This window comes from Octopus bimaculoides, chromosome 15, assembly GCF_046866305.1.
Source record: "Octopus bimaculoides isolate indiv1 chromosome 15, ASM4686630v1, whole genome shotgun sequence".
Lineage (NCBI taxonomy): Eukaryota > Metazoa > Mollusca > Cephalopoda > Octopoda > Octopodidae > Octopus > Octopus bimaculoides.
In genome coordinates this window covers 45,440,384-45,448,905 of record NC_142942.1, presented here as the reverse complement: position 1 = coordinate 45,448,905, position 8,522 = coordinate 45,440,384, and the positions used below count along the sequence as shown (strand labels likewise).

General features: G+C 37.0%; 1 long non-coding RNA gene across 1 annotated transcript in view; it reads right to left on the bottom strand.

Moving 5' to 3' along the window:
• Nucleotides 1-1,523: 1,523 nt before the first annotated feature.
• LOC149132514 (uncharacterized) overlaps nucleotides 1,524-8,522 on the bottom strand; it is a 30,861-nt gene continuing 23,862 nt past the window's right edge. Inside the window, exon 3 of the long non-coding RNA XR_016244524.1 lies at nucleotides 1,524-1,802. This is a non-coding gene — a long non-coding RNA (uncharacterized LOC149132514). The remainder of the gene's footprint in view (nucleotides 1,803-8,522) is intronic.

Genomic DNA, 8,522 nt, shown 5'->3' with positions numbered 1-8,522 from the left:
TGATAATGATGATTAATTGCACGTCATAACATACCACCGCCGACACCGACACCACCACCTCCATTGCCGCCGCCGCCGCCACCACCTTTACTACAATAACTATCACCGCCATTAATATAATTACCGTTCCCAACCACTGCCATAATACCAACCACAATCACCGCCGCCCCCAACACGACCACCACCTCCACTACAACCTAATCACCACAAATATCACTGCAACTAGTGATATCACTACAACTACAACTACCACCAGCACCACCACCACTTATGCTACCACCAATACCGCAATAATACCACCAGAACCATCACGGTGCTTCTATGTGGTTGGTTGCTCAGAGTACAAGAAATAGCAGTCAAATTTTCCTTCAATGGCGGCATATTATCTTACAATGACATATGACATAATGTACTTAGTTGTGTGATATATCTAAGGAAAGACGGGACGGTCATGTCAGGGAACTCATTGATTATAGGTCAACTAATTCAGTGTTGACTTAGAGCCAAAACAACAATTTCTTTCTGTACTGTTCGGTCAGCACTCCTACTATGACTATCCCCTTTGAATATTTCAATGTGATTTTCTTGGGTTAGAAAGTACGAACAACAAACTTGACTGTTGGCTGTCCTGTACATAATGGCGATGATGTATGTATGTATGTATGTATGTATGTATGTATGTATGTATGTATGTATGTATTATGTGTGTGTGGAGGCGCAATGGCCCAGTGGTTAGGGCAGCGGACTCGCGGTCATAGGACCGCGGTTTCGATTCCCAGACCGGGCGTTGAGAGTGTTTATTGAGCGAAAACACCTAAAGCTCCACGAGGCTCCGGCAGGGGATTGTGGTGAACCCTGCTGTACTCTTTCACCACAACTTTCTCTCACTCTTACTTCCTGTTTCTGTTGTGCCTGTAATTCAAAGGGTCAGCCTTGCCACACTGTGTCACGCTGAATATCTCCGAGAACTACGTTAAGGGTACACGTGTCTGTGGAGTGCTCAGCCACTTGCACGTTAATTTCACGAGCAGGCTGTTCTGTTGATCGGATCAACTGGAACCCTCGACGTCGTAAGCGACGGAGTGCCAACAACAAATTATGTATGTATGTGTATGTATGTATGTATGTATGTATGTATGTATGTATGTATGTCAGGTCACTCGTAGTGCTACTAGCAATATGTAACCCAGTACAACATGTCTCATGGTAGGGCCGTCGCGTGTAAACCGTCAACCCTACCAAGCCTGCTTGGTTAGGAGAATGGTTTTCGTTGGACACGCCAGCAGAATGAAAAGAAAACATGTGAAAAGACAAACGAACTCAGCAGAGTCCAATAGCCAACCAACAGCTGAGAGCGAGAGACCCTTAATCTTTATTTAGACATCTCTCTAGAAGGAATTTCTGAAATAAGACCCACCTCTTTGCGAAGCTGGACATCTTGCACGTGCTTGTTTCTGGGACTACTTGGTTTTTGTAGGTGAGAATCTTGGAGACGCAGTGCAAACTGTTATTGATTTGAAATGTCAGCACGAGCATTGCTGACAGCCATTATCTTAAACATCTAGAGTAAGATAATTTGTCAGAGATGGTCATACTTGTCTACGAGTTGACAGCTATCATGTACATACGTACACACGTATCTATGTATGTATGTATTTGTATGAGAGACGTTTTTTATGCGTAACAGTGGCCAAAGCAGTTAATATAAAGTGTAGACTTTAGCTGCATTTATTCATATGGGACCTTAAATTACTATTTCGAGTTTCATGATTTCTTGATCGCTTCAGACAGTAATTGTTGATCTATAAAGAAATGAAAAAGAAACATTTTTTTTTTTTAAATCGAAAAAAATCCAAATCTAACTGCGCCTGGACCTCAAAGTTTCATTGGTTAATCAACATCATGTGAGTCCCCCCACTGAAAGAATACTTAGCTATAACTGGAAAAAATATCAGAAAATACAAAAGCAGAAAAGAACACTTTGTTTTTAAGAGGACATAAGTGTACTTCAGTTAATAAGGTACTTCACGTTTAACTTGAATTTTGATGATAGAGAATTTCTCAGTAATCTAAGTGTTTAAATAATTTGCCATTGAAACAGGACAGGCGCACGAATTTTCTGAAGAGCGAGTGGCATGTATTTATTTGCGTGAAGACATGATATAAAGCTCCTTTCTTGGCATTTAGGATACTACCGGTTCTGGGTTCAGTCCCACTGCGTACCACCTTAGGCAAGTGTCTTCTACTATAGTCTCAGGCCGACCAAAGCCTTGTGAATGGATTTGGTAGACGGAAACTGAAAGAAGCCTGTTTATATATATATATATATATATATATATATATATAGATATATAGGGCAGGGAATCGTCAATTAGTAATAAAATTAATAACAATTTTGCCGGGTAGCTCAGTATGAAAAAACCTTTATCGGTAAAACCATTTATAATCATAAATATATAGGGATTAGCATTAGCCTGCTTCTCCAGCATACTGAGAATTCAGAAATAGCAGCCAAAGAACTACTGATTCCAAAACTACAAATTTTTCTCTAATGGATAGCGATATCTATGGTACACACAGAACAAAAAAACAGAAGAGAAGAGTAAAAAAACAAACCTGCCTTTAGTTAATTGGGTACGACGTTTCACGTGGTCTTGATGTCGCATGGTCAAAATTAACGTGAGTTATTTAGACATTGGCAAATTTGTTAGAATATTGTGGCTGAAGATCGGAATGGGGGAATTCATACACTTAACCGTGAAACGTCGTACCCAATTAACTAAAGGCAGGTTTGTTTTTTACTCTTCTCTTCTGTTTTTTTGTTCTGTGTGTACCATAGATATCGCTATCCATTAGAGAAAAATTTGTAGTTTTGGAATCAGTAGTTCTTTGGCTGCTATTTCTGAATTCTCAGTATGTTGAAGAAGCAGGCTAATGCTAATCCCTATATATTTATGATTATATATATATATATATATATATATATATATATATATATATATATATATATATATATATATATATATATGTGTGTGTGTGTGTGTGTGTGTGTGTGTGTGTGTGTGTGTGTGTGTATAGCGGAGTAAGCACATAAATGTGCAACAAGGTGGAAAAAAGAGTACTCAAATACCAGAGGTAGAGTAATAAAACTGAAAGGAAAAACATGCACACATTCACACACTCACACATACATACATACATACATACATACATACATACGGGACAGGAGAACAAAAAAGAAAATGCCTACAAACGAAGTCGACTATATTGGAACCGACAGGTCAAAAGAATATCGGTGGAACTTAGAAATTAAAACAGCCACCAAGTTAAAACACAACCGACCGGATATCGTTGTGTGGAATCACAGCGAAAAGATATGTTCTGTTGTGGAAATCAAATGTCGATGTGGTTAGAAAGAGGACATCTATGGACCATTGATAAGGAGTTTGCAAATCCAGTGTCCAAGATACACTTTCAGCTTCATACCTATTATTATTTGGAACAACAGGATAAATGCCAACCTGTCTAGAGCAAAATATGGCTGAATTTAGGATCTTAGGGAGGGAACTTTAATCCTTAATTCGTATGCTACAAATAATCACGATATTTGAGACTATGGACTGATCAAAATTTACTCTAAAATTAAAAAGATAAAAAGAACATACAGATATGCATATATAGGAGCGTTCATAATTGCTACATTACAAATGAGTGAATGTGTGTGTGACAATGCATAATGTCACAAATGCCATGCTATATGCTTAAAGCTATACTCGATTATTTATTTATTTGGTTCCGTTAAAGGATTCTCAGAAAAACGCCTTAGCTGAAAGGCGAAGCGAGGAAACATAGAACGGAAGTTCTAAGGTTTGGTAGAGTGTGTATTCACACACACACACACACATATGCACACACACACACACACCACATATATATGTGTGTGTGTGTGTATGCATACATAGATAAATAGATTTATACATGTCAAACTTGTGTGTGTGTGTGTGTGTGTGTGTGTGTGTGTGTGTGTGTGTGTGTGTGTGTGTGAAGGCGCATGGCCTAGTCGTTAGTGTGTTGTACTCACGATTACTAGATCGTGGTTTCGATTCACAGACCGGCGGTGCTGTACATTCTTGAGCAAAACACTTCCTTGCTCCAGTCCATTCGGCTGCAAACGGGTAACCCTACGATTGAGAGGCAGCCTGTTGAGGGATAATGTTGGTCTACTCGAGTAACCAGCGGGGTGGCATAATTCGAAAGGTACAACAAAGTGAGGGAGCGCATTGTGACCAGCATGTATAACAACATCCGTTAGTCGGATAGATCGCTAACCACTATATATATATATATATATATATATATATATATAGATATGCAGGGCAGGGAATCATCAATTAGTAATAAAATTAATAATTAACAATTTCTGCCGGGTAGCTCAGTATGAAAAAAACCTTCTTCGGTGAATAATTTATAATCATAAATATATAGGGATTGACAGTAACCATAATCATAAATATATATATATATAGTTACTGTCAATCCCTATATATATATATATATATATATATATATATATATATATATATATGCCATGATAGATCGCTAACCACTACACACATTTTTCTCTCTCCTTGTTTCTTTCTGTGTTCCTTTATGTGGAAGAGCGTAGGCTCGAAACGTTAAAGAATTTTTCAATTTCCGAGCGTTATACTAATACATCTGTTTGTTTTCTACACCACCTGTCTTCGTCTGTTGTTTTTTTTTTTGTGAATTCTCCCTATATATATACATATATGCATAAACATATAAGTGTGTGTGTGTCTGTGTGTGTATGAGAACAGGATCAAACAGGTGAGTTATTTAATCATTTTATTCTTGTAACATTACAAAATACATAACCTTTACACGTATTTCACTAGCGAATACTAGTATGTTATGCGGTAATCGTTACATAAGTGATTACATAATGACTTTGAAACGCTAGATCTTCTGAAGATAATCGTAATTTAATCCCTTAATATTTACCAACATCAGTTGGTTGACAGTGCTGCTATTTATAAGTGTACTGGAAGGCACGACAAGTTACCAGAAGGTTTGGACTCAGTAAACTACTCCATACTGCACCCCTACCATTCATGCAATTTGAAAATAACCACCATTTTGACGGAGAGAGAAATGTGTCGTGTTCGAGCCACATTACATAGCAATAAGAAACAGAAAGACGTAGTTCCTTGTTTTAAAAGTTTTATATAACATACACGTGTTTTTAGGAGTCGATCAGCATGTTTCCATAAGCCGACTATATTTTTTTATACCTCTTCGGTATTAACAGCAAGATATATGTGTGTATGTATATAAATATACAGGCGTGACTGTGTAGTTAGAAGCTTGCTTTCTAACCGCATGGTTCCGGATTCAGTCCCACTGCGTGATAATCCTGTCTTCTACTTTAGCCTCGAGCCGGCCAAAGCTCACAAGAGTTGATTTGTTAGAGGGAAACTGGAAGAAGTCCATCGGGTGTATATATATATATATATATATATATATATATATATATATATATATATATATATATATATATATATATATATATATATATATATATATATATATATGTATATATATATATATAGTTAATAAGAAAATCGGAGAAAAGAGGACAAGAAGAAGAAAAAAAACAACAACGCGAGCACGTGGTACATACAAAGTATATATATATCTAGCTATGTGTGTGTCTTTGTGTCTGTGTTTGTCCCCCAACACCACTTGACAACCGGTGCTGGTGTGTTTACGTCGCCGCAACTTAGCGGTACGGCAAAAGTCTACGATAGAATCAGTACCAGGCTTAGCAAAAAAAAAAAAAATTAAGTACTCGGATCGATTCACTCGACTAAAACATATTCTTCAAGACGGTGCCCCAGTATGGCCGTAGTCTAATGACTGAGTAGGTAAGGTATGCAACACCTAACAATGGGCACTATACTAATGATAACATATAAAATGGAAATAGATTTCTAAACCTGGAATCAATGTAGAATTCAATAAATTGCTATTATTTTGATATCAGATGAGGAACAATTACATATATCTTGAAAGCTCGATGTATAAAACCATGCGTTACACTTTAAAATGCCTCCAAACGTAAATATAGTGCGTCCATCTTTGCAATGTAATAGGAATAGTGTTAAGGAAGGCAGAAATAATGTTGTCTTCGTGAAGTGACTAAGAGTATGCATGTATGGATGTGTGCGCGTCTGTATATGTGTTTGTGTATGCGTGTGTGTATTTGGCTGTATGTGGGCTAGCTTTTTCTTTTTTGACTGAGAAATATTGGTGGTGGTAGTGTGTTTGTGTGCGTGTGTGTGTATGTGCGTGTGTGTGTATGTGCGTGTGTGTGTATGTGCGTGTGTGCGTGTGTAAATATAGCGGTACCAAAATACAGACATGTAGACTTACTGTGATTGTATGTACAATTGTGTTTACGTTTGTTTACATGTGTACTTCCATTCCTTCTTATAGATGTACACACACGCACACACACACACATACAAACACACTGTGTATACGTGTGCGCGTATGTATATATATGTATATGTATACTTATATACAATATATATATATATATATATACATCTTATATCTATCTATCTATCTATCTATCTATATATATATATATATATATATCTTATATACATATTTGTGTACATCTATCTATCTATCTCTCTCTCTCTCTCTCTCTCTATATATATATATATATATATATATACATACACACATATATGTCTATATATATATATGTATACATATACATACATATATATATATATATATATATATATATATATATATATATATATATATATATATATATATATATATATATATATATATATATATGTATGTATATATTTATTTATCTACACACACACACATAAACCACTTCACTGAAATGCCTTCTAGTCTATTCAGTATTCACACAAACCACTTCTGTTTGTTCTGTTCACTAATGGAGTTTTTTTTCCCTTTACGTTATAGACTCACACACACACAAACATACACACACTCACTCACAAGCACACGTATACACACAGACACACACACACACAGACACACCCACACATACGTACGTACGCAAACACAAATACTTTATTTGTCTCTCCTCTCTTCCCACACCTCTTCATATAATACAAGCCTACAGACTTCCACGCACACACATACTAATTTAGTGTGTGTGTTTATGTGAGTATGTGTATGTGTGCGTGTGTGTGTTTATGTGCGTATTGCTGTCAGTATATGAACTGGCATTGATTTATGTATGTGTTTCATAAGCTTGTTTGTTTCTTGCTGTTTTCTTTTTTTCGTTTTTGTTGTAGTTTCATTGTTATTGTTGTTGTTTTGCTCTAAGGCGGCTCTGAACGAACAAACTATGATCAAGAACGCTCCAACTGTGACCGTCCCTGCTTTTTGCCTAGTCTAAATTACCTAATGTTTTCCCACTTTTCACGGCAGTTCTATTAATGTGTATGTATATGTGTAAATGTGTGCATATATGTATATATTTGTATGCGTCTATATAACTTATTTCGGTCACTGGACAGCGGCCATGCTTCAACGCCATCTTGAAGAATTTTATTCGAACAAATCTCAGTAATTACTATTATCTTTTTAAAGCCTGGTACGTAGCTTTCTTCAAATGAATACACGTCGTTGATTGGTTACAATTATCCAAATACAACAACTTTAGCACGAAATAACTTCTAAAATACGAAATTATGTCAAAAATGTTCAATGTAAAACGTATTCTGCGTGAGAAATTCCACCAGTATACGAAGTTTCAAACTGTTTAGTTAAAAAAAAATTAACTAAAAAATCTGTGAGCCAAACTGAACAGATCCTATTCTGTCGGGCTCTTATGCCGAACCGCTAAGTTACGGTGACGTAAATTAACCAGCACCGGTTGTCAAGTGGTGTGGGAAGGAACGGTGGAACAAAGAAACAAAGGCAAAGACACGCACCTCCTCTCTCTCTCTCTCTCTCTCTCTCTCTCTCACACACACACACACATATATATATATATACATGACAGGCTTCTTTCAGTTCCCGTCTACTAAATTCACCCAAAAGGCTTCGGTCGGCCCGAGCCTATAACAGAAGACACTTGCCCAAGGTTCCACGCAGTGGGACTTAACTCGGAACCACGTGGTTGGGAAGCAAACTTCTTACCATGCAATCATGTGTATGTATGTATGTATGTATATTGTGAAGGCACATGGCTTAGTGGTTAGGGTATTCGACTCACGATCGCAAGGTCGTGAGTTCAATTCCCGGCTATACGTTGTGTCCTTGAGCAAGACACTTTATTTCACGTCCACTCAGTTGGCAAAAATGAGTAGTACTTGCAATGGAAAGGGCCAACCTTGTCACATCCTGTGTCACGCTGAATCTTCCCGAGAACTACGTCTGTGGAATGCTCAGTCACATGCACGTTAATTTCTCAAGCATGTTGTTCCGTTGATCTGATCAAC